The sequence below is a fragment of the Ornithorhynchus anatinus genome, chromosome 11, assembly GCF_004115215.2.
Source record: "Ornithorhynchus anatinus isolate Pmale09 chromosome 11, mOrnAna1.pri.v4, whole genome shotgun sequence".
NCBI classification, from domain to species: Eukaryota; Metazoa; Chordata; class Mammalia; order Monotremata; family Ornithorhynchidae; genus Ornithorhynchus; species Ornithorhynchus anatinus.
The window spans coordinates 43,985,540-44,012,222 of NC_041738.1; the positions used below are offsets into that span (position 1 = coordinate 43,985,540).

A 26,683-nucleotide genomic window follows, 5' to 3' on the forward strand; every position below is an offset into this window, starting at 1 on the left:
TGCAGAGCACTGTACTAAGCGCTTGGGATGAACAAGTCGGCAACAGATAGAGACAGTCCCTGCCGTTTGACGGGCTTACGGTCTAATCGGGGGAGACGGACAGACGAGAACAATGGCAATAAACAGCGTCAAGGGGAAGAACATCTCGTAAAAACCGATGGCAACTAAATAGAATCGAGGCGATGTACAATTCATTAACAAAATAAATAGGGTAACGAAAATATATACAGTTGAGCGGACGAGTACAGTGCTGTGGGGATGGGAAGGGAGAGGTGGAGGAGCAGAGGGAAAAGGGGAAAATGAGGCTTTAGCTGTGGAGAGGTAAAGGGGGGGTGGCAGAGGGAGTAGAGGGGGAAGAGGAGCTCAGTCTGGGAACGCCTCTTGGAGGAGGTGATTTTTAAGTAGGGTTTTGAAGAGGGAAAGAGAATCGGTTTGGCGGAGGTGAGGAGGGAGGGCGTTCCAGGACCGCGGGAGGACGTGACCCGGGGGTCGACGGCGGGATAGGCGAGACCGAGGGACGGTGAGGAGGTGGGCGGCAGGGGAGCGGAGCGTGCGGGGTGGGCGGTAGAAAGAGCGAAGGGAGGAGAGGTTTGGAATGTTAGGTTTCAGACACTGAATTTAATTAAGCTGCAATATCTTCATGTCCAGAGGTCTTTGGATAGTGGACAGCTTTTGAAGAAGCCTAATAAATACAGGCTGACACCTAGTAAAAGTAATGTGGACGGCATACTGCCAATAAACTTATCGAAGAGCCTACCCTCGCCCAGGTTGGCTGTATTTTGGCAGTTGGCCTAACTCTTCCAAGAGAGGCCAAGACCAGCCCAAGCTTTGTAAGCCAATACCATGGATGCGTAATGAATCTGGGAGAGAAGTGATTACCTGGTAGATCTGACCAATGCAAACCAAGTCATTCCAGCAATTTTCCCCCCCTCAAAAGCAGGGGTTTGGGACAATTAATCAGATAACTGGTCTCAACTGTCCACTTAGCTTTTCCTGTTCAGACAAGCCACTGTCTTCTACCCATTATTCAGACTTTGATGGAGATTCAGGGATTACTACTGACTGTCCTACCTCAAGAGAGACACTGGGTGTCTGATCCAATGGAAGTGATACTGGGGTGGGCTGGGGGTGCCATGATATTTCTTGCTCTTGTTGATCTAATGGGTTATCAGTATCAGATCTTTTGGTTTCTCTCCAGTGACTATTATTGAAAACCTCATATGCTCAGACTTTAGAAAGAGTCTGGAACTCTATCCAAATGATCTTTTGGAAATCCCAAGAGATTACACAAGTCTCTTAAAGTTTGAGTCAGAAATTCCAGGCTAGGGTTTGTGTGGTCATTAGAATCATCCCATGTGAATTCTTGTGAGTTTGTTGGATGTCATTTTAAGAGACAGTCTCGGGGATCACTAAAATCCACAATCGTCTCTCCCAGAGGTGTCAACTTTCCATTTTGAATGTGGGAGCTGAAACAGGGAGAGGATTTTAGAGGGGATGACTGCCTCATAGAAATAATAGGCCAGAAAGCTGCCATTTTGTCTCTTTTGAGCTCAGGTTGGAAATTATCAGATCAAGTCAGAGATCTGGGGTGATCAAGTCTGGGAGTAGAGCTCTAACATCTAGAATGTCTTCACCCCCATTACCCCTGCGGAGCGGCACCTATGCTCTCTCCCTTTCCAGAAAGAACCTATTCAGTTATCCACACATTTACAATATACCGTGTCAAAAGTATGGAAGAATAAAACCAGTTTTCACACAAAGGAGAACAAAGGAGCCCAAAACCAAAAAAGCTGGTCCGCAGCCCCTTCGAAAGGCTTCCGGGCAAGGCAGCAGGGATCTGCCGAGCCCTGACCCCCTGGAATACGTCAGCCAGTCAGTCGTATATATTGAGCACCTACCGTGTGCAGAGCACTGCACTACGCACTTGGGAGAGTACAACAGAATAATAAACAGACACGTTCCCTTCCCACAGTGACCTTACGGTCTACGACGGTGTGTGGCTGAGGCGTGGTGGGAGGCATGGATTAGGAACAGGAGAGGATGCTGGAAAATGTCCTAAATGACAGTTGATATTCCCCTTTCTCTGCCAGCCTCCCAACAGGCTTCTGCCCAGCTGAAGTCACCTTAAAAATGTGCATTGCCAGAGGCTATAGGTTTGTTATCTCCCTCCTTAACCTGAGCAGATATTGGATTTGGAGGGACAGCAGAGGATACGGTGGAGGGGAGAAGTGAACCATCCACTCCCCAGCCCCACCTGCATGGTTATATTAGTTTTTCTCTTCACTTCTAATCTACTGCATTTAGAAGCTGCCTCAGCAAGAATTGAGCAATTACCCATTGAATTTGACCCATATAAAGAGCCAAGAAGAACAGAAGAGCATAGGCAAAGCCATACTAGGTCAGGTCAACAGTCCCCCCAGATCGGTATTCTGGCTCCAACAGTAGCCCCAAAAGGTGCACGGCAGAACCGTGAGATGGTGCTGTCTGCCATCCAACCGCCTCGTGCCATCTAAAAAACAACCCAATCTGGACTGCTTACCCACTCATATTTTCAACCCCTTCTTGAATCGATTGATATTTTCTGCTGCACAATTTTCTGTATAATGAAGCTGAGTATCCAGGGAAAACAACTCTCACTTCTCCCAGAGAAACTGTTTTTTTTGGCCTAAACAATACGGGAAATCGACCTGGGCTCTGCAGCCTTGTCTTTAAGGTTGAAATCAATCAATCAGTTAATCGATGGCATTTAATGAGCACTTATTGTGGGCAGAGCACTGTAGTAAGCACGTGGGAGAGTACAATATAAGAGAATTGGTAGACACTTTCCCTGCCTACAACGAACTTACAGTCTAGGGGGGAGACAGACATTAATATGAAGGAATAAATTACGGATATGGACACAAGTGCTGTGGGGTGGGGGTGAATAAAGGGAGCAAATCCAAGCTCAGAGGCGACGCAGAAGGGAGTAGGAGAAGAGGAAATGAGGGTTTAGTCAGGGAAGGCCTCTTGGCGGAGCTGTGCTTCTAATAAGATTTTGAATGTGGGGAGAGTGATCATCTGTTGGATAAGAAGAGGGAGGGCATTCCAGGCCAGAGGCAGGATGTGGGTGAGAGGTTGGCGGCAAGATAGAGGAGATGGAGGTACAGTGAGTAGGTTGAGATTTTTGGCTCATAATAGGGGTTCTTTCCAGCTCCTACCTCAACCAACTTCTATAGCCGATATTCCAACGAGAATCTAGAACAGATGGCAGGCAGTTGGTCCTCTCCTTCCATGGGTGGGATATGAGGAGGATAAATAAGAGGAAGCCCAATTAGCTGGGTTTCTGGGAGCTGAAGTGATGCGGCCATAAAAAGAAAGTTATTTTCTCTGTGAGGTCAACTCACCGTAAACTGGGCTCCAAAGCAAGGAAAAAAAATCTTAGCAGTCAACCGATCTGTTAGTTATCTAGTAAATCGGTCCTCCTGTTGATTGGAATACAAGTCCCTGTTAAGCACCGAAACACAATCCTCCCCATTTCTTTTCATTTTTTTTCAGTCTCTCATCTGTTATATGGCACAGACCTAGGTGGAAAGGCTCCAAGTTTATTATTTCCGGGGCCCTCCTGCCCTCCTCTAGGACTACCTGTGAGTCTCCCAGTTCCCCAGGTCCTCAGAGGAAACTGTATACTATAATAGTAATAATAATAATAGTATTTGTAAAGTGCTTACTATGTGCCAGGCACTGTACTAAGCGCTGGGGTAGATGCAAGCAAATCAGGTTGGACACAGTTCCTCTCCCACGTGGGGCTCACAGTCTCAATCCCCATTTTACAGATGAGGTAGCTGAGGCCGAAAGAAGTGAAGTGACTTGCCCAAGGTCACACAGCGGACAAGTGGTGGAGCCCGAATGAGAATCCAAGTCCTTCTGCCTCCCAAGCCGGCGTTCTATCCACTAGACCTCACTGCTTCTAGTGGACGGCCACAATCGATCTAGAAAACTGACACTGTTAGAGGTTTTTTTTTTTACCCAATGCATTTGGGTAAAATTAATGCTTTGGCTAAACAAAAACATCATCCAAGGATGTTCTGAGACTTGATTACTTATAAGAGGTTTCGAGAGTCCTCGGATGCCAGGTAGGTAGAAAATGCAATATAGTACTATTCTAGGTGAGTTATATAATGAAGCATCAAATATATAGTTCTTTTCCAGATAGACCTTGCATAAGAGTTTGACACAAACTGTGATTAGGACTGGTGAGGTCATAAATGCATAGAGCTGTATATTCCCATACTTTGCCTCAATTCCCTAGCTAACGGTTCAATTTTCTTTCATTGGAAATTGCCTTCTACGCACACAACGGGTGCGCGCACACAGTAACACACACTGGTCATTCTTCCACCGAGTCATGTCTTCTGGGTGGCTTTGGAGTCACCGAAGAAAAGTGCCAGGGAAAATGAACACCGCATATAACAAAGGCATCCAGATATATACTCAGACGGGCAGGGTTAACTTCAGTACAGTAGAGTTTAAAGTTTGGACAGCGACCTTGTTCATTCCCCGCTCTCCTAAGGCTAAAGTTGCCCTTGATACGGGAAATCTCTGGCTTGTGTGTTAGTGTGTGGCCTATCACTTCTGACATTTTGTCTTGCTGTCTGTGGCTGGTTTGCTAAGTCTGCTGGTTGGAATCGAAAGCCCCTCTGACGGTGTCTTCTTCCCTGGGTTGTCATTCTCCTGAGTGGGACATGCCACCTCCGGGTTCTGGTGTCATCTGGGTAGAAACAATTTGGTGTCAACGAGTGCCCTGGCAGAGAGGGCTGTGAAGCACTGTGGCCTAGTAGATAGAACACTGGCTTGGGAGTCAGAAGGACCAGGGCTCTCATTCAGGCTCCACCACTTGTCTGCTGCATGACCTTGGGCTAGTCACTTAACTTCTCTAGGCCTCAATCACCTCATCTGTAAAATAGGGATTGAGATTGCGAGCCCCATGTGGGAAATCGACTGTGTCCAACATGATTAGCTTGTATCTACCCCAACGCTCAGAACAATGCCTGGCACATAGTAAGTGCTTAACAAATACCATTTTGAAAAAATACATTTTAGTCATTTAGCTACAATCATTCCTTCTGACCTGTAAAAGTCAGCATTGCCCCCACTCTCCTTTCCCCATCTCCCTTCCTTACTTTCCCAGTCATCTCCATGGACCATGACACGAAGCTAAGAGAACACAAGTACTGGCGTATGGAGACACCTTCACTGCTTCCCACTGGTCCAGATTCCCATGAAAACCAAATCAAAAGGGAACAGGACGAAGTCTCCCATTTCTTTTAGGCTCTATGCCTGGTTTTCTTTAGTTCTGCCGCCTGGCTTCCTTTAGGCCTTGGCAAATGCTTATTTTCATGGTTGTTTCCTCCCACCCCCGCCCTGCTTCCTGGCAGAAGGGGCCCAGGCATCTGGTGCCTGTCCTAGGCTTAGGTTTCCACAACCTCTGTGGCAACCCTTTCTAGGGTCTCACCACCTTTTAAAATGAGCGTGTTGAAGAGCTGCGGCTTGGCGCAGTGGATAGAGCACAGGCCTGGGAGTCAGAAGGTCATGGGTTTTAATCCCGGCTCCGCCGCTTGTCTGCCATGTGACCTTGGGCAAGTCACTTCACTTCTCTGGGCCTCAGTTACCTCATCTGTAAAATGGGGATTGAGACTGTGAGCCGCATGTGGGACAGGGACTGTATCCAACCTGATTAACTTGTATATTCTGCAGCAGCTTAGAACAGTGCTTGGCACATAGTAAGCCCTTAACAAGTACCATAATGATTATTATTATTCTGAACAATTTTCTCATCTGTCCTCTCCTCATCAAAATCCTTGATTCCAATGAGAAGGCTGGGAGAGGGATAATCTTGGTTGCCTGATCAAAGTTTACCTAGCCTTAGAAGCCAAAGCTGCCGATTCACTGGAGGAGTAATACAAGTCAATCTATTCAGCCACTGAAGCTGGAAAGTGGAGGTTTAAAACAGACCACCAGAAATACATCATCACTTCGCAGGTAATGGTGGAATCCCCTGCCACAGGAAACTGTGCAGGCTGAAAATATCAGTAGGTTCTAGAGGAGCCAGGGTAAATTCATGGGTGACTTGAGGGGAAATTAGGGATGTCAAGGAGAAAGAAGGATGCTAGCTTCTTCCTTAACCACTAGAATGGAAGTCAAGGAGGGCATTTTTCACGATATCTCCACAACCATCCTGTTGCCCCTGCTGGAGACCAGGAATGCCATTTCCTGGATTCTCCACTTCCTGCACTAAACTGCTCATTGGTGCCATCCAGCTACCATATTCTTTTCCAGAGGTGGGGGCCCCTCCACAGTGGGGGAACTGAGACCTGACCGGATGTCCCCTGTTTTGACATTTCCCATTTGACATTCATGGGGCAAAGGCTCCCCGTGAATATCATTTTTGTTTCCATTTCTGATCCTACTCAGAGAAAGTCTACAATCTTACTGTGGCTTCATTTCTAGCTAACCCCCACGAGTGAAATCCGTGAATTGGTTTTATCCTCCGGGTGTGGAGATTCTCCCTGAAAAAGATGTTTTTGTGGTTCCAGACTGTTAACTGAATGGTAAGCTTTCCGTGAATGTATCTATAAATCTCCCGATCAAAGGATCTAGGCTGTAGGCCCCAAGCAAACATGCAGAAATAAAGTTTAATCTTCTCCTCTGATATAAGCATAATTCTTGCAGGGGCAGCTGAGTCTGGGAGGAGGACCCCGGCTTGATGCCCAGGTGGGTGTGGGAAGTTGGGAAAGCGAAGGCCTCAGCGAGAGGAGCGAGGGAAAGTGAGGGGCAGCTGAACCAGAAGGGAGGAAGCACGGAACTGCTAACGGGCTTTGGGGCCTGCAGGGTGAAAGGCGAGGGCAGCATAGAGAAGGGAGATCCTTCCTTAATTTGAACAATAGCAAACTCCCGTCTTCTTGCGGGAGAGCTGGCACTGGCTCGGATTTTTTCTGCTGAGCTGGTTTCCTCCATATTACCGGGCAGCCAGACAGATTGTCAGGCAACACGCCCGGGAGAGAAAAAAAAAATTTAACACCCCAGTCAATAGATCTCCTTAAATCTCTGCGGATCTTTTCAGATTTAAATACAGCTGACAGGTCGGGGATGTGGGGAGAGGCAAGGGGGTGGAGCTGACAGGTGACAGCTAAGTCTGCAGTGTAATGCTGCGTTCAAGTCATCTCTCTTGCTCGTCAAGGAGTCCGAAGGAAGAGAAGCAGAAGGCAGGCCCTGGCTTTTCAGGAATATGAGCTGTCCACCCTGAATCGGTATCCCAGTCCATTTTCCCTCAGGATGCTCTGAAAGGTGGCTCTCTGGCTTTTCTAGGAGGAAGGCACTCTGAAAAGCTCGGGAAATTACTAACCTGCTGTTTGGGAAGCAAGGACTTTTCAAGCCTTGGCTTCTACTTTCCCAGAAATATTCAGTGTTCACCATTCAATTTTTGTCCCATGGAACTGATTGATGCAATTTAAAAATTCTGCGGCAGATAGAAAAATACCTCTCTGAAAGGCTTCCCTTTCCTACTCGCTATGCCTACCCATGGGACGAGTCTGAGTTCAGATTTTGTTTACTCATAATGCACTGCAAAACCCAACAAGACCTGTCTTTCACCAACCAAATCATTGGTGAAGCCCTAACGACGCTCCCTGCTGCTGACACAGCTGGCTTTGCAGCTGAAACACTGAGGAAGTGGCTGGCTTGATTCTAGCCCGTTTCTGCTGCTGGAGGAGGGAAGGCCTTCGCGTTAGAGTAAATCCATTTTATCTCCTTATCAGCCTTGTCCTGCGAATCCCCAGGAACCTGGGGCAGTTCCAGGGCTGAAAGGAAAGTTGGAGGTCCATTTTGGATTGAAGGACTGTAACCTCCCTCCTCTCTCTGCCACCGCACTTGACACTGAGTTCCAGGGCTCAGAAGCGGTGTCCATAGTTACATTCGTTGATTGATTGATTCATTCTTTCAGTTGTATTTATTGAGCACTTACTGTGTGCAGAGCATTGTAATAAGTGCTTGGGAGAGTAAAGTACAACAACAGACAGAAACATTCCCTAATAAGGGAACACAGATGCTCTGGAGCAAGCGAGGGTGCCAGGGCTCCCGTCTAGACAAGGTTCTCGATTCAGGGAAACATAGAGCACGTCTGCAAAATGGGAGACGTGACATCATATTAGGGGAGGCAGCACGTTCTAGTGAAAAGAGCTTGGGCCTGGGAGTTAAGAGTCCTGCATTCTAGTCCCAGCTCTGCCACCGGCTTGCCGCGTGACCACAGGCAAGTCACTTTACCTCCCCGGACATCGGTTTCCTCATCTGTAAAATGGGGATCACCATACCTCTCCTCCACCTCTCAGGGTCACACCTGGAGAGTTTTCAGTACCCTACCAGTCTCGACTATGGGAGGGAGAGTCAAGCAGAAGCATATCCTTTCCATGCCTAGCTTGGGCAGTGGCTGGCGAGTGGAAGGCAATCTGCTACAAGTCAAAACTCATCTGGGCTGGGCAGCAGCAGCAAGGGAGAGAAGCAAGGGCGGAGATTCAGGTTTACCGTGCGGAAGGAGACAATGGTAAACCGCTTCCGTATTTTTACCAAGAAAACTCTAGGGATATCCTAACAGAACGATTGCAGATGGATGTGGGGAGTTCTGGGAGAGATGCGTCCACGGCGTCACTGTGGGTCGGACACGACTCGACAGCAAAAGACAAAAACAACATACCTTTCCTCACCTCCCAGGGACGTCGAGAGGATAAAAAATGAGTTAACTGATGTGAAAGTGGTTTGGAAAAATAAAAGGGCTGTGCAAAAGCGATACTACTGTGCCGCGAGTAATACGGGGGGATGTCACATGGTTCTTCTTGCCAGATATCTGTACAGACAGACCATCAGTGTCCATCCCCTCTCTCCTAATTCTCCATCCAGCTACAGAGGCCATGAACTTATTTTATTGCCTCTCCCCTTGGAGACTGTATGTTCTTTATGGGTAAGGATCACACCTCACCAACACTCTCATATTGTACTGTCCCAAGTGCTTACTACAATGCTCTGCACATACTTGATTGATTGATTGATTGATTGATGAATTACATTTCACAGTGGAGCAAAGAGATCTCTCTTTGGGCATCTCAAGATTCCCAACCTAAGTTTGGCTCTTAAGGCATCTTTCTAGGTCTAGCCCAATTACAATATTCAATCGTATCTATTGAGTGCTCGTTATGTGCAGAGCACTGTACTAAGCGCTTGGAAAGTACAATTTGGCAACAGAGACAATCTCTACCCACCAATGGGCTCACAGTCTAGAATATATAGAGAATATATATAACAGACATATTCCCTGCCACAGCGAACTTACAGTCCAGAGGGGGAAACTGCCAAGTGCTTAGTTAACAAATTCCATAATCATTGTTATTATTATTACAGTGCTGTGCACACAGTAAGCACTCAATAAATACCACTGATTGACTCATTGATAAACTGTAGGCTCATTATGGTCAGGGAACATGGCTGCTAATTCTGCTGTACTGTACTCTACCAAGCACTTAGTACAGTGTTCTGCACATAGTAAGTGCTCAGTGAATACCATTGATTGATTGACTGAGTCAATCCCTATGGATATATTGAAAACACACCCAGGACCCAAAGACCATCAAGCAAATGTTCTGAAAGAAATTCAGCGATTCAAGAAAAAAAATGCCACGAGCAGCCCCCAGCGGGGGTAGTGAAAACTCAGGAAATGTCTCCTACCCCGACCTCTGTTGTTGGAAGAGATCAGGGCAGAGAGTTCAGTTGAGCCCCTTCAGCCACTGACTTTCCCTTAGTTTATGATTTCACCACCTGGATCTCCACCTTGGGGAAATCTGAGGGGGGAAAATCCTTGAGAAATGACATCTGGCTTTCCCAAAAGGGCACAGAAAGCAGTATCTCCCTCTCCCCATCTTCACCTTACCTCCCAAATTGGCTGCCATCTGAGACTCCCACCCACCTCCAGGAAGGTAACTGGGGTAAATGATCACAGTACCCTCTACATTCAGCAAATTCCTGCCCTTTCCAGGAGCTAACTGATTCATTACAGCCACTTTGCTAAATAAGCCACCCCATCCAGCTGAATACCACCACACAAAGGAGTTCACCCTCCTTCCATAAGACGTGCAAAATTTGATATCTTTTTCCCACTCACCCGGCACAAAGTGGGTGATCTCAGAGTGAGACAGACTACTTCAGGCCGAACTCTCCTCTTAAGCCCAGTGGAGTTTAACCCCCAAATGATATTTTCTGGCAAGTAATCACGATTACCAGTAAGTCTCATCTTTCCAAGTACCTTTTTCTCCAGAACTTCCTTTCTTTGGAAAGTAGTCTCTGAGGTGGCTGCCAAGCTTTCCCCTGGTCTCGGCTAGTGACATCATCTGTCTGAGCCTGGAGCTGAAGACGTGACTGGAGTAAGAACCCAGGTAAAGCAATCGGACTTGGCAAAGAGGGTATGGGTCCTCACTGCTCAGAAAAGAATCCCCTTAGGTCTTCAGAGGTGAGTTTAAGAGAATGCCCTTTCTCTGGGAAAAGTGTTTAATTAATCAATCAATGGAATTTATTGGTATTTACTGAGTGTTCATTGTACGCAAAGAACTGTACTAAGTGCTTATCGAAACTGCATTTGGTCCCTGAGGGAGTTCCCTGGATGTTCAAAGGGCTCCCTCCAAGTTGTTCAATGAGCTAGTCAGAGTTGGCCTCCCTAATGATCTCAGAGAGCCTCAGTATTGTTACTTCCATTTTATAGACTGGAGAAACTAGCTCAGAGATGGTAAGTGGCTGGTCCAAAGTTGCGTAGCGACAACAAATGAACAAACCAGGAGTTGAACCCAAGTCTTCTGCCTTCCAATTCACTCCTCTCTCACATCCAGAAAAACACTACAAGGCTTCCTGGGAAAGTTTGTCGTGACAGGTTTCTGAGGGGCTTCCCCTTCTCTGATTTATAATGTGTGCTATCTTTAAGCCCACACAAACACCCAGGCAGAACAATGATAAATAAATAAAGGGCTAAGTCAGACTGAAGCTTCCTGGGGTTGAGGGGGAAGCCGTTGGTCTTTCCTGAGTCTTGTTGATGTTGGGGACAGATGCTGGCAGACATGCATTTCCCTGACTCTGAGGTTTTAGGGTCTGCCCCTGACTCTCCCCCAGATATGGGGGTAAGAGGCTGCCTGGCTCCCTACTGACGATTGGCTGAGATCAGTGGAACAGAGGTTGCTGGATTCCTGGCCATCCAAGGACCAGGGTAAGCCGGAAGGCAGGAGACCTCGTCTGCCTTGGGGCGTCGGGAAACTTCGGCTGTGGCCAAGGCGAGCAGTTGAGGAAAATATGACTTCATAGGAGATTATGAAATGTCTAGGATTTTTCCAAGAGGCCACACTAGCTCTCAGGTAAGGCTCTGTCTCAGGTAAGCATCCAATGAGGCTGATCCTAGTCAGTAATCCTTGCTGAGCAAATGTACTGTAGATTCGTTCTTGGGACTTCTGCACCAGGGCTTCTCAATCTGTTTCTCCATTTTAATCAGAGCAAAAGGTGACCCTCACACACGCCGGTGTTTTCAATCAAAGGGCATCTTTGGAATCATCATTTTTCACCTAAACCCTGATTCTCTAGCAAACCCCACTGTGGGAGAGTTCTGTGATAGAACGATAACCCTGATCACGCAGTGCCTGCCTCCTCTGGCAGGTCTAGTGTTTTTACATTTAATTATGTAAAACATCCCTGAGAGGACGAAAGCAGGTGTTTCCCAAGCAGAGCAACTGAGGCTCGGAGAGATGCTGGGATCTGTTCACAGTCATCCCAGAAGCTCACCTTGCAAACCCTGTCACTGAGGTCAGTAGTCCTTGCCCAGGCAAGAGGGTGGTATTCACAATGTCCTGGCTTGAGAAGGAGGCATCAGGTTGGACACAGTCCAACCATATGGGGCTCACAATCTTCTCGATGGTTAATAAAAGTCTCTATTTTATCTAGAATTTAGTACAGTCCTTTCCGTAAGGGAGATGTTAATAAGTACATATAATATAACTCTTCCTAAAGTTGTTTTCTAAGAGGACTGGGATTTAGATTGGCCAAGACCAGAGTTATGGGCTCTGCTTATCTCGTCTTTTGACATCCTAATCTACTGGTGAGCTCCATGGGAGCGCTGAGGTGGGTATGCTATCCTAAGGCTTCTGAGGTTTTAGACGTCTCAAAACCTCCCATGAAGTCATTTTTTCCTCAACTTTCTCACCTTGGCCTCTGCCCAAGTTTCCCAATGACCCAAGGCAGTGTTGAGAAAAAAAAGAAGATATAAGGCAGCTGGATCATAGAATTGTACCAGAGAACTATCTCACTAAACTATAACCAAGTTTTCTCCATCACACGTTATCTGAGACATCTACGTCTCACTAAATGTCCGAATCCTATATCTAACGAGAGTGGTGACTCTTCCTTTCCTCAGGCTTGTCAGCTTTGTTGCGGCGCCAAGAGATACAAAACTTCATCCATGACATGGTTATCTTCTCCAGTAGTTACCCAAAACCCAGGAGACTGAGGCTTTGCAGTTGGGTTTGTGCTCCAGGGCATTGCTGCCGGTTGAGTGGCTGCCTGGGACCAATAACGCCGGCTCACCTAGAATGTTTTCTACCCCTGGATTAGCTGGATAGCAGCCCTGCCATTGTCTGACTCTCTCTGGGTTAATCAGGGTCAGTGCCCTCAGCATCTCTTCATGCTCACTAGAGATTGCCCACCTCAACATGAATTATTTAAGGCCTCTGGAGATTGCCTGACTTCCTCTTCTGGCTGAATGCAGTGGCTGATTCAAATGTTCCACAGTCTGGCCTCACGGAGCCAAAGGTTGCTCTGCACTCTACTGGCCGGTTAAGTGGGCTCCTGTAAGAGCAACCATTGTGGAAATTCAGCTCCTGGAAGGTACAATCAGTGTCCTGTGTGAGCTCTGCAATAACACCCAGTACACTGTGAGGGCTTAATAAATACTGAACATATCATCAACAACCAAGGGCTGCCCTTTCTTCATCTCCTGGCACCCCATCCCTGTCACCTACTGTGGTGATCAGACAATTCATCCCAGGATACCGTCTTCTCTCCTTTCTTCAGGCCTTCCCTCAGGATGGCTCCCCTCAGTAGAAAGGCCTTCCCTTCCCATTCACCAAACTGGGCTTTACCCAGTGTTTACAATAGTGCGGAAAGCTAAATGCCTCCAGGAAGATTTCCTTGATTGCCTCAGGCCTCGATATGTATTCACTTAATCCTAAAACGACCGCTTTGCCCACTGCGGTCATATGTGTTTTCTTTTACATGGTTGGCTTGGCTCATCTTCCCTCTCCTGTCTCATACCTAATTATGAGGAATAAGTCCAAATCTAATATACCAGTTGCCGGTTTAATAAATATCACTGATAGATTGATTACTCCCACCATTTTATTCCTTCCGGCTTTACCTGCCCAACTCACTCCATTCTTCTATTCTGGCCTTTCCCACTGTTATCAACTCCAGGAGTCCAAATAACCATCACTTTCAGGTCCCCGGAGGTTCACTGAGCTGCTGAAAAGTCAGATGTCTGTAAACTCTAAGGAAGGAGGAGAGAGGGAGAGAAGGTGCTAAGGGACTTTAATATTCGTCAGGGAAACACTCCTTTGAGAAAAGACCAGCAAACTCTCCTAAATGTCTGTCAGGTCCCATCCAGGCTTTATCCACTCGGATTGGGAACAGATACTGTAGATCCCTGGGCATGATTTTGAGGAGAAACACAACAGTTCCTCCAGATCCAGAATTTAAGATTTGCTGCTATTTTACTGGATTAACTCCACTGGTCTGAGCAGCCCAGTGCCTTGGTTGACCTCCGGTCGGACTGGTGCTGTGGCTCACACTGACAGTTCTCTGCCTTTACAATTGTGATGTCTGTCTTCTTGTATGCTATGCATCTCATTTCTCCTGTTTTTCTAGTGGACAGGATCCATGTCTCATTTTCTCCTTTGTAACCCTACACAATGCCTAGTAGCAGCTCAGTAAATACTGATGTTGGGAGAATGAACACATGGAAGAAATGATTAGAGGAAAGGGGAGATTGTGAAGGGTAGGAGGCTTTTACCAAAAGACAATTGGCCTCATTTTCATATCCCTTTGTTACCCCAGTTGTGTGGATGTCAGCTGCTCTTTTTCCACCCTAGGTGACCCTTTCTGTATCACAAGCTCCCAAGGCTGCCATGTGCAAAGAACAGGGAGGAGGCCAGGTAGGGGCCGGTTGTGATGGAAAAGGATGGGATGGATCATCAAGTGTTGAGAGAAATACGGAGAGATAATAAAGGCAAAGCTATTAAGAGGAGGAAGGCTCTTCCATCTCTTCTTCAAGTCATCTCCACTCCTAAATTGGTCTCTTCTCTTATTTCCTTTCCTTAGATCTTCCCTTATTGTGTTGCCTTCTTTCTTTCCTACTGTCATTACTCTCTTGGTAAAGGGGTACTGAGAAAGGGCTGGGAACACAAGCTCATCTGAAGCAGAACCACGAGGCAAGTGTCATGTGACAGAAGACTGGTTTCTGAACATTTTGCCAAAAGGAAACAAAAAGAGCCTAGATTCAATCCTTACTGCAGCCAGGCACCTAGCAAGTTTATGCTGTAAAGTTCCCATAGCAACGGCAGCCTCTTATGACACTGTGGGAGAGAAGCATGTAAACAAACTGCATTTTTAAGTCTTCTTCCCTTGGGCAACCTCACTAAAACCTCACGGCAAAGAGAAGCAGGAGAAACAGCGTGGCCTGGCGGAACGAACACGACTCCCACGAGTCAGGAGACCTGGGTTCTAATCCCAGATCCGCCACTTGCTTGCTGTGCGACTTGGTACAAATCATATAAAGTGAGGTGCTTCAGTTTCTTCATCAGTAAAATGGGGATTGAATAACAGTTCACTCTCAACCTTTAGACCATGAGCACCCTGTGGGGCACTGACTACGTCCGATCTGACTGTTTTGTGTCATGCTGGGCATTCATTCATTCAACAGTATTTATTGAGCGCTTACTATGTGCAGAGCACTGTACTAAGCACTTGGACTATACGATTCGGCCACGGACAGATGGGCATATACAACAGCTTAGCATCATTTTCACTTTCCAGCTCCCTTTTCCTTTGCGGTCTACCAATCGGAAGAGTCCCATCAACCGGTCCTTTCAATATTCAGTCGGTTACTTAGACGAGCAGTGTGGCCTAATGGAAAGAGCATAGGTCTGGGAGTCAGAAGACTTGGGTTCTACTTCCTGGCTCTGCCACTTGCTTGCTCTGTGACCCTAGACCATATAGGTAAATGCTTATTAAATAGTACAAGTACTGAGATGCTGAGGTCGGGGCCTTCTAATTTAGCAACTAAAGGTTGAGTTCAGTGTTTAGAGACAGTCGCTTGTATGCTACCTTTGCTCTATCAATCAGTCAGTTGCATTTTTTGAGCACTTACGGTGGGCAGAACACTGTACTAAACGCTTGGGAGAGGAGTTGAGTGCGCCAGCCTGGTTTGTAAATACCTAGGGTCCCTTCCTGGCAGAGGCGGTAAGGGAACATCTCCAACTCCCTAAGGAGAAATCCAATCCTCTGTTTCTGGATCACCCCGTAAGCCCTTTTTCAATCCAAGCAAGATGAACCTCCTTAACCCCTGACATCCCATTAACATCCATTACTCTCACTGAAAAACAAAATCCTATTCACGCTCAGCCTGTCTCCTGACCTATCTTCCGCTGCGAGCGTCTCTTGTCAGGCTGCTGGAGTCCTCTTCTCTCCTTTTCCCTCCCCTCCCCAGTTTCTCCGCCTCAACTTCCGCCGGTGCTGCATTCAGCACAGCCTGCCTGTCTCACCCAGAAGGAACTGTGTAAAATCTATTTTTGCGGCTGTGGATAAGCAAAGGCTGAAAGTACCTCTCAATTTAGACTCTGCTGCTTTCGGAAATCAGGGGGTTTGCAGCTCTAACAATGGGCTTGTTATTTTCCCACCAGGTGTTTATTGCTCCGATAAAACCCGTCCTTAAGTGCCAGCTAGTCTCTCTCTCCAAAGGTTTCCTGAGGCCTGGTTGCCGGCCCGCCGGAACCCGCAACAGGGGGAGACAGTCTCCCCCGACTCCCAGAAGCGAACATCTATTCGGGCACTGTAGAGGGGGCATGGGGAGTCAGTGGTCTACCCCTGGGTTAGGGGCCTTTTCAGGAAAAGGAGCCAAACTAAATGAATACTTTGAGCACTTGGTGCCCAAAGAGCTCATCCCCCATTAACGTAGTTTCCTTCACTGTGAATCTCATAGATTTAAAGGCCTTGCCCCAGTCGATCAATCGATAAATGATATTTATTAAGTGCTTATTGTGTGCAGAACCCTGTACTGAGTGTTTGTCCCCTGTGGCAACCCCACACAACCCCACACCGCTGGGCTAGATTGATCCCCCCTCAGGGGCCTAGGACTGTTTGGTTTTACGGGGGTCCCCACGCGGTACGTGGCATCATTACATCACTCTGTGCTGGGTGCAAATGTGATGATGTCGACTACATGCATGACTGCTTCCGAGCAACGGCTGTTGCGGCCAGTGGGAAGTGGGAGAGGGGAAGGAAAGGGAAGGAAGGGTAAAGGAAAGGAGGGTGGGGGAGGGAGGACTAGTCCCTTTCCCCTCTCCTCCCCTCTTTTCCCCTCCCCTCGTCTCAGGGACGCGAGAGGCCGGGGTCACGGGGCAAGGCAACATCATGGCCTCTTCCTCGTTACCTAGGCCCAGCAGGGAGGACAGGAGTTCCTCCGCCTCCCACTCCTCTCGCCCCGGCAGGGCGGAGTTGCAGCGAGGTCTCTGGGGACTGGTGGGCCCTGCTCTCTCCGGCTCGGAGGAGGACACAGGCCTTCCATGCCTAGTAGCCAGCCACAGGTGCCATCTGTGCTGCTTGGGTATGGAGGTGAGGGGAGAGCTCCTCGGGGCAGCGTGGTGGGTGTCAAAGACCTGCTCCTGCCTACAGACCTCCAACTTCTTTCCTTCCCAGCTCCAAAGAGCTGCCGAGGCCAAGGAAATCTCCCTCCGGGGGTTGGGTGGAGGAGGATTACCTGGTCCTAATGGAGCAGGGTGGGCAGTCCAAGCAGCACGGGTCCAGTCCCAGCCGGTGCTGCCTGCTGGGCCTTAGTCACCTCACCTTCACCCCCACTTGGGCCATGTGACAGTTAAAATAATAATATTAATAATGTTGGTATTTGTTAAGCGTTTACAATGTGCCGAGCACTGTTCTAAGCGCTGGGGTGGATACAGGGTAATCGGGTTGTCCCACGTGAGACTCACGGTCTTAATTCCCATTTTACAGATGAGGTAACTGAGGCCCGGAGAAGTGAAGTGACTTGCCCACAGTCACCCAGCTGACAAGTGGAGGGGCAGGGATTCGAACCCATGACCTCTGACTCCCAAGCCCGTACTGTTTTCACTGAGCCAACTGCCTCTCCCTCACAGGACTCTAAGTCCTGCCACAATGCCATTCAGACAGAAATCTCCCGTGCTGCCTCTGTGCAGCCGAAAGGAAAGTAGACCCTGCGAGGAGCTGAAACGTGTAGCATCTCCCCTTTCTCCGCAGTCGCGTTCCTTGGAGAGCCTGGGGGCGGGCAGGAAGGGGTTGGTTCTTCCAGAAACATCTGTGCTGTCGGGGCTTGGCCCGCATGTACTTGGGAGGCTGGGAAAGGCAGCCAGGACCTCTCTCTCTGCTCAAGCCCAGTCTGGGGCTCAAAGAACAACGCTATCCAATGTTTAGCGCATACAGTTAATATCTGGTGGATTACTCCTGGCTCTGTCACTAATGCACCTGGAGGCTCTGGGCAAGTCATTTCCTAATTTGGGAGCCAGTCGAGCCATGTGTGAATGGAATGGGGCATCCAGTAGGGCAGTGGAGTTAGGGCTTCACAGTAAATAACTGGAAAGCACTTCAGCCTTTCATTGGGAGGGTTAAACCAGCTGTCCAGGGAGACTGTCTATTCACGCCTAGAGAGCAGAAAAAAACTACTTTGTTTATTCATTTTACAACCAGCGTAACCTCCCCAAGGAAGGGCAGGATGGTAAACAAAGTGGGGAGGCCGCTGCTTTTTCTGAACTTATTTTCCAGGCTGAGGCATGGTTTCACCCACCTGAATGTCAGCTGCAGGCTGGACCAAGTGATGCAGCTCACATTCCTAGCTCAGGACCTGCCCCGAGACTCGAAACCAGACTCTGTGGTGGCTTACCCATCCACGGGCTAGAAGGGCGATAACGAGTGGGTGCTTAGCCCAAGGTGTGTGGGGTGAAGGGAGGGGAGAGACAAGACAGACGGACAAGACGCCCCACGGGCACACATATGCACGCACACACACACACACTCAGAGACACTCGGAGTGGCCTGGGGGTTGGAAGGCATCTTGAGCCCTCCATCGGGGACTCTCAGAACCTGGGGGAGGAGGATGAGACATTATGTTAATTCAATTTTGTAACACACTGAGTCACACCACTCCAAAAAGAAATCCTGGAGGGGAGGTCCCTCCCTACGCTGTGGGGGACAGAGCTACTGGCAACTGAGCCAAGGCACACCTCTCCACTCTCTTCCCTTCCCCCATCTCTCTCTTTCTCTCTCGCTCTTTTTTGTCTCTCTCTTTTTCTCAAGAGCTGCCTCTCCCCACGCAGCCTCTTTCGAAACCCCACATGGCCGGAAAGCCAACGGCCCTGTGTGGGCTCCCTCAATCGCCCGATGCTCGTCTGAAAAGCACCATCTACACGACGGCTGTAGATCTGCTGCTTACCAGGTGCCCCCACGTTAACTTGGGTTAAAAATACTAGTGTTATTTTTAGGGCTGAGACTGTGCGAGGGATGCAGGCACTCTCCTTTGGAGACACTCGATTTCCTCAGGACCACTGAAAACCGACCCACTCCCTCTCTTGGCCCCAGGTGAAGCCCCGGCATTTGCCAGGCTCCACGCACCCTTGTGAATGCAGCATCGCGGGGCTATTTCAGATTGCGGTAGGATTAAACACAGGCAAGAGAAGGAGAGAGGGAGGGAGAGAGGGAGCCCAGCCGCTCCAGCCATCTGTCACGTATCATGGAATTATTGAGGGCAACAGGCACGTTCCCGATTAAGACAAGGCCGGCAGGAAATACCTGGTTAGAGCGAATCGAGGTGCTTAGAATATGTTCTCAGTCTTAAAGCTGTTTTTCTGCTTCTCTCCTCCTCCCCCTCTTTGACTGACCTTCTATCGGGTTGTTGTTTATGAAATTGAAAAGCCACAGTCTTTATGGGGAGAAGTGGGGAGAAGAGGTGCAAGAGGAAAGAGGGGGACCACTCACAGGAATCACTCTATTTTGTCTCCCTCTTTTAATCACTATCCCCTGCTCATCTAGGGTGTATCTGTTGATGACGATGATTAGACTGTTTAACCCCTAGCTCTTTTCCATGGATGGCCTTATTATTTCTAATACGCACTGCAGACCCTAAGGTCTAATAATAATACTAAGTATGGTATTTGTTCAGCACCGTTCTAAACTCTGGGGTAGATACGAGGTAATCAGGTCGGACAAAAATCCCTGTCCCACATGAGACGCACACTCTTAATCCCCATTTTACAGATGAGCTAACTGAAGTGCAGAGAAGTGAAGTGACTTGCCCAAGGTCACACAGCAGACAAGTGGCGGAACGGGAATACAACCCAGATCCTTCTGACTCCCAGGCACATGCTCTAAGACATGAGGTCTGCCTAGGGACAAAAGAGCCAGCATCAAAGGAATGAGGGTGAAGGCACTCGTCCCCTTGGACTGGGAGAACTGATTATCACGTATCTACCCCAGTGCTTAGCACATGATGAGTATTTCATAAATACTGCTATTACTAATAATAATGTTACTAATTGTAATATTACTATTATCAGTAGTATTAGCGAGTCCACTGCTGAACAGTCCTTCTCCATATGGATGACACTTTCCGTAGGGAGAAGCAAAGTCTGCGAATGGGAGGAAGGAGGTCTTAGCTATGCCCAGCACAGATCAGAAGACCATGTGGTGCCCTGGTTCCCATCGAACAGTTTAAAAGGATCCCAAAATTCGACCTCAACCCACACCCATCGGTCTTTCAAATCACGTTTCTAGGCAAAAGACTTAGCCCCCAAAAGAAGGTGATTAAAAAATTACCCTAGTGTCTTGGCAGAGATCCAGACACCTTCAGATGCCCAAGGATATCAAGTCAAATCCTGAAGAGGATAGAGAACACTCCCCTTGCTGTGGTATAACCACAGGATGCAAGTAGAAAGCAGTTTGGCCTGGTGGATAGGCCTGGGAATCAGAAGGACCTGGGTTCTAATCCTGCTTCCGCTACCTGCCTGCTGTGTGACCTTGGGCAAGTCACTTAACTTAATAATGTTGGTATTTGTTAAGCGCTTACTATGTGCAGAGCACTGTTCTAAGCGCTGGGGTAGACACAGGGGAATCAGGTTGTCCCACGTGGGGCTCACGGTCTTAATCCCCATTTTACAGATGAGGTAACTGAGGCACAGAGAAGTGAAGTGACTTGCCCACAGTCACACAGCTGACAAGTGGCAGAGCTGGGATTCGAACTCACGATCTCTGACTCCAAAGCCCGGGCTCTTTCCACTGACCCACGCTGCTTCTCTAATCTGCCTCAGTTATTTCATTTTAAAAATAATAATAATAGTATTTGTTAAGTGCTTTCTATATGTCAAGCACTGTTGATAAATACTGTGAGCCCCATGTGGGATAGGGACTGTGTCCAACCGGATTTGCTTGTATTCACCCCAGCACTCAGAACAGTGCCTGGCACATAGTAAGTGCCTAACAAATGCCATAAACAAAAAGTAGTCCTTCAGGTCAGGTCTCCACAGCCAAAGTTTAGAGAAGAATAGAGGTAGTTCCCCAGATAATTTGAACTCAAAATCCCAGGGATGTTGGACAAATCTGGAACGATCCAGAACAGTTCCTACTTCCCGATGATTGTGGAGGCTTGTATATATACTGTATACATTCCAGCTCCTGTACTCCATTGCCTGAAGAAAAGTGAGAGTCTGTGGTGGAGTTCTTGCTTTCTTTCCTCATCCTGCAGTCTCATGTTTCATGAGGATTGAATTTCCATCCCTTTCTTCCAGTCTACACCACACTCCTGTGAGTAAGCTTTTAAAATCTGGTTTTCCACTCCCCTCTAAGCAGTCTGACTTCAGCACTATTCTCCTGGGCCCTTGGGAGGGAGGCAGAGAGGGGGACGTCTGGAGAACCTGCCGTGGGAACTTGTTCCTATGGCTGCATTCTTACCCAGACCGTCCCTGTCCCTCCCCGCCACCACTCCTCTCCTCCCCCTGCCTCCCCGCCACTCCTTGCCAAACCTGGATGAAAACATCAGCTAAGTTTCAAACCTGAACAGGGGTCTAAAATGTTAGCGATCTCTGGGGGATGCTAGAAAAATGAAAACAGGGTCAGGATGACTCACAGAGGTGCGAATTACCCGAGAATTCCCTTGCTGCCCGAAAATTCTGAAAGAGCAAGGTCAGGGGTCAATCTGTTCCTCGAGCAGATTGACATCAGGGGCGCACTTAGTGGGGCCTAGCGAATATAGATCCCCCAACAACCTCAAACTAACACCAACACTGACCAATGACAGTTTTCAGGAACCCTGAGGTAGGAAAATACAAGGTGGCTTTCCTGGGAACTGACTTCAGCCTTGTTCTCTGGAAAAGGTGCTTTTATCTTACCTATCTGGTTGTAACTTTACAAGTCCTTTTAGACCTGCTTCATGCGGCCAAGTGGCTGGCTGGGGCCTAACCTGAATCTGTCTAACATCTGACACTTTAAATCGCACCTTCAGTGTTATTCCTCTCCTCCTAATCCCCTTTCTCTCTCCCGCTATATTAAAAATTGGACGGAAAGAAACAGAGAGGAGAAAGCACGTTGAGAGGAAACCACACAAGGAGTCAGTGAGGAGTGGAGTAAATATGGTTGCCTGGGAACAGCTGAGTTCAGATCTTACGGCCTCACGGCATTTTAGTTTTCTCCTGAAGGCCCAGGAAGCAGTCCCCATATCAAGCAGGCCACAGAACCTTTTCTCCCATGACAGAGTGGTCTGGATTGGAGATTTTGCCCACTGAAGGTGGGGAGGTTTGCTCCAATGTCTTCCAGAGACTACTGACAGTACTTGAAAATATCGGACAATGGGGTGCTGATGTCATCCTTCTGCACATGTCTCCCCACTCCTCAAAAACCTTCCAGTGGTTGTCCATCCTTCTCTGCATCCAACAGAAACTCCTCACTCTCAGCCTTCTCTACTTTTTATCACTGCTCCTCTGCCACTGCAACCTAACCTGGATGCTTGCTCTCCTAATGCCAAACAACTCTCTATGCCTCTCTCTCACCCCCCTCAGTCAATTCTATTTATTGAGCACTTACTTTGAGCAGAGCTCTGTATTAAGTGCTTGGCAGAGTAAAATATAACAATATTACAGACACATTCCCCGTCCACAGTGAGCTTATAATCAAGAGTCACCTTTCCATTGCTCAAGTCCTCCCTCTTGCTCATATGCATCCCCTTGCCTGGAACTCCTTCCCACTTCACATATGGAAGCCCACTATTCTCCCCATCCTCAAAGCCCTACTAAAAACATATCTTTTGCAGGAGGTCTTCCCTGTCTAATTTCTCATCTCCCTATCCTCTTTCCCTTCCTACGGCATCTTCTACGCACATGACGACTCATCCTCAGAGAAGCAGCATGACTTAGTGGATGGAGCACCATCCTGGGAGTCAGAAGGACCTGAGTTCCAATCCCGATTCTGCTGTGTGATTTTGGGCCAGTCACTTAACTTCTCTATGCCTCAGTTACCTCAACTGTAAAATGGGGATTAAGATAGTGAGCCCCATGTCAGACGAGGATTGTGTCCATCCCGATTTGCTTAAGCACTTAACAAATATCACAATAATTATCATTATTATTATTACTATCACCCCCTGAGCACTTATGTATTCACTCCACCCCTTCCCCCCACCCAGCATTTATGTACATATGTTTAAACTCAGTTTCTTCCCCCTCCCTATAATCGGTAGTGTTTTTTGAGCATATACTCTGTGCAGACCACAGAGTACACGCTTGGGAGAGTTCACTCCAGTTAGTAGGTACAATTCCTAACCTCAGGGATTTTACAGGCTAGCCGGTGAGAGAGTCATTAAAATACATTACACCTAAGGGGAAGCGATAGAGCATAAAGATATGTGCATGAGAACTACTTGGATAGGAGACCGGATCAGAGGCTGGGAGTTACCTGAGCGCTTAGGCGACTTGGAAATTCTGATGTGGTGATAGCAGGGATATAGGATGGGGAGATGAGAGATGAATCAGAGAAGGCCTCCTAGAGGGGATATGATTTCAGACTGGCTTTGAAGCTGGGGAGAGCAGTGGTCTAACAGATGTGAAGGGGGAGGAGGTTCCAGGTAGGAAAAAAGGTGTGAGCAAGAGGTCCGATGGTGAGAGAAAAAGAGAGAGAGAGAGAGATGAGAATTGGGAACAAAGAGTAGGGTGGTTTGGGAGGAGTGAAGCACAAAAGCTGGGATGCAAACAGGTGCAATTACTACTGCAAAGACGGGGATTTCTGGAACATTCTTTCAATATGCAGTTAGGTACTGTTCAGTGTTCAAATGGCCACTGTCAGGGCCCAAGCCACTACTACGAATAGTAGGCTCGCCCAGACCTCAGAAATTTGGGCACAAAGTTCAAACTCAGCAGAAGTAGCTTTACCTGGCTTAGTAATGACTTGTAAAAAATCTTCCTGCTTTGGAGAAGTAATTCTAGCAGAGTTACTAATCATTTGCTTAATGTTTTTCACTATAGCCAGATGGAGACCTGCTGTGGAATGATTTTCTTGTACACTGGAGGAGTTCAGAGAAATGTCTTAGCTGAAGCAGTGTTGAACACCTCCCTGCCCTGGAGGTTACAAAGGGTGGGGGGGAATGTTTCTACATATATATACGCCCGCACAATCTGTGAATGGGATATGCAGCCCCAGTTCTTCCCAAATGAACAGATCAGTTCCCTTTCTCTATTCCTTTCTTCCCAGCCCGACTCAACCAGAGCTACTGAACTCCCAGGCTCTGGCGGATCTGGACACCTCAACAGTAACTAGAGGGAAATCTACATTTGCCAGCTAGCCTCCCGAGCCCCCAAATCCAGGGCTGCCAGTTAACTACAATGTGCTTTCTTTATCACAGCAACAACCCAGGGAAGGCAGAGAGATCGGATTCACCAGAAATGCTTCCCTGTTCAGAGCCAGTCCACAGTGTGTCTGTGGGGAAAGAGCTCATCACTGTTGCCATGACGACGTGGGCTCTTTCCTCATTAAAACTTCAGACACCATCTGAAAGAGTCGATTTTCAAATATTAGTTCATCCCCACCTCCACCCACCCTCAACCCCTGAGCTCCATGTTTACGTTTAAACCATCCAAACCTCTCCTTTTCCCCACATCCCCCCCATCCCCCGAAGAGCAGGCAAACACCATCGCCAAAGTAGCCTAAACAGCTACTGAATAAATCAAAGGACTCTCTGCATTCTGGTTGTTGCTGTTTTTTCAAGCCGCCTGTCTGAGTGGAAGCCTTTGCAACCTGGCACACACGGACCATATTTACCTTTAATTGGATGTATGTCAGTGGAGGGGAGCCAAAGCAGGAAATAGAGATGCTACCGTTCTGCGACAGGATGAGCCACCTATCAGCCCACTGTACTGTTTTGTTTTTGAATGCCAGTGTCAAACAAGAATGGATGAACCTTGCAGAGCAAGCAGATAGGTAGCTTTGGATATTCTCTCTGGCTCATGCTGCTTTTCCACATTTTTCTTTTTAATTCTCTCTGGTTGGGCCCTGATCTCTGTAATAACCAAAAACCCCAAATGGAGACAGACTAGTATAACTGTGAGTGCTTGGTGCAAGTCTGCGGACTCTCTTATCTCCAGAGATCTTGGTGGGGGAGAGGAACGTTCTGACAGAACATCGTGTCATTCATTCATTCCTTCAATAGTATTTATTGAGCGCTTACTACATGCAGAGCACTGTATTAAGCGCTTGGAATATACAATTTGGCAACAGATAGAGACAATCCCTGCCCAATGACGGGCTTACAGTCTAATCATGTACCTCTTCTCTTCTCCTTCCCTCCAAAGAGCAGCAAATTCCAGTCCTGGAGGCAACCCTGACTTGCTGTGGGATGTTGTGCAGGGCATTTAAGTTCTCTGGGCCTCAATTTCCTCATCCATTAAATGAAGAGAGTAGGGTATGTCCCTTCCCACTTCAACCAATCAATCAATCAATAGAATCTGTTAAACGTTTACTATGTGCAAAGCGCTGAACTATCCTCTTGGAAGAGAACAGTTCGATAGAGTTGGTAGACAGGATACCTGCCCACTAGGAGCTTACAATCTAGAGGAGGATGCTCTCAGGATAAACGAGATATTAGATGTGAAAGCACTTTAAGATCTTCAACAGATGCTATGGAAATCCAAGGTATTATGTTTATTACTGCATTACTATGATGAGGTGAGTGACAGGCTGGAACCCCCTTCCACTGGCTTCAAACCTCTCCCTCCACCACCTTTCTCCAACTTACGTACATGCTCTTTTCACCCACTTCTCTCCAGCTCCCACTCTTTGCTCCTCCAAGCTCAACTTCTAAATGGACCTCGTTCTCAACTCTCCCACCTCTGACCACTTCCTTTAGCTTTCCTTTCCCCGGAACTCCCTCCCCTTTCACATCTGCCAGACCACAGCTTTCCCCATCTTCAAAACCTTCCTAAAACTCCACCTCCTCCAAAAAGTCTTCCCCAATTAATTCCCAACATTTCATGTCCCATCAAATCAACAGCCACCCTTAACCCTTATGCATTTATACCAAGTTGCAGGACTTGTGTGTATATGCATAGTCAATTATATAGTCAATTATTTATTCAGCTTTTTAATTCTGACAAACTCATGCTATTATCTGTCATATCCTGTTGTTCCTCTTGCTCCCACTACTTGTGAATAATTTATGTCCGCACATCTCCACCATTAAATTATAAATTCCTTGAGGACAGGGAGATCTTTGGCTTCTGGTGTATCCTCCCAAGCATTCAGTACAGTATTCTGTACATTCAAGGGGCCCTCCAATGACTGATTTATAAGAACCTTTTTACCTGCACGTTAGATGAGATCCCTTTGGAGGCACAAGCACCCTCCTCCTTTGTGAATGAAAACCCAGCAGAATGTCCTCCCCAGATTTTGTCAAGTCTGATGTCGACTTAAGTTGAGCCCTAGAATGCAATTCTCCTTCCAGCTACCAGCTTTACTTTAATCCTCACCCACAGTCCTCTACCCCTACCCAACAAGTGTGCCCTAGTAGAAAGAGCATAGAGCTGGGAGTCAGACGATCTGGGTTCTAGTCCCGACTCTGCCACATGCCTGTTGTGTAACCTTGGGCACGTCACTTAAGTTCTCTGTGCCTCAGGTCCCTCATCTGGAAAATGGGACTTCAACACCTGTTCTCCCTCCTACTTAGATGGGGAGCCCCATGTCAGACAGGGACTGTGCCTGACCTGATAATCTCGTATCTTTCCCTGTGCTAAAACAATGCTTGCCGGGTAGTGAGTGTTTAACACACACCACAATCATTATTAACAAATAAAACAACCAG

The 26,683-nt window shown here is 47.7% G+C and overlaps 1 protein-coding gene and 1 non-coding gene across 3 annotated transcripts in view; one reads left to right on the forward strand and one right to left on the reverse strand.

Moving 5' to 3' along the window:
- Window positions 1-26,683, reverse strand: part of JPH3 (junctophilin 3) — a 113,632-nt gene that overhangs the window by 27,196 nt on the left and 59,753 nt on the right. The window lies entirely within an intron of this gene.
- Window positions 8,354-8,491, forward strand: LOC114815282. The gene has a single exon (XR_003763046.1). It is a non-coding gene; the product is annotated as a small nucleolar RNA SNORA7 (small nucleolar RNA).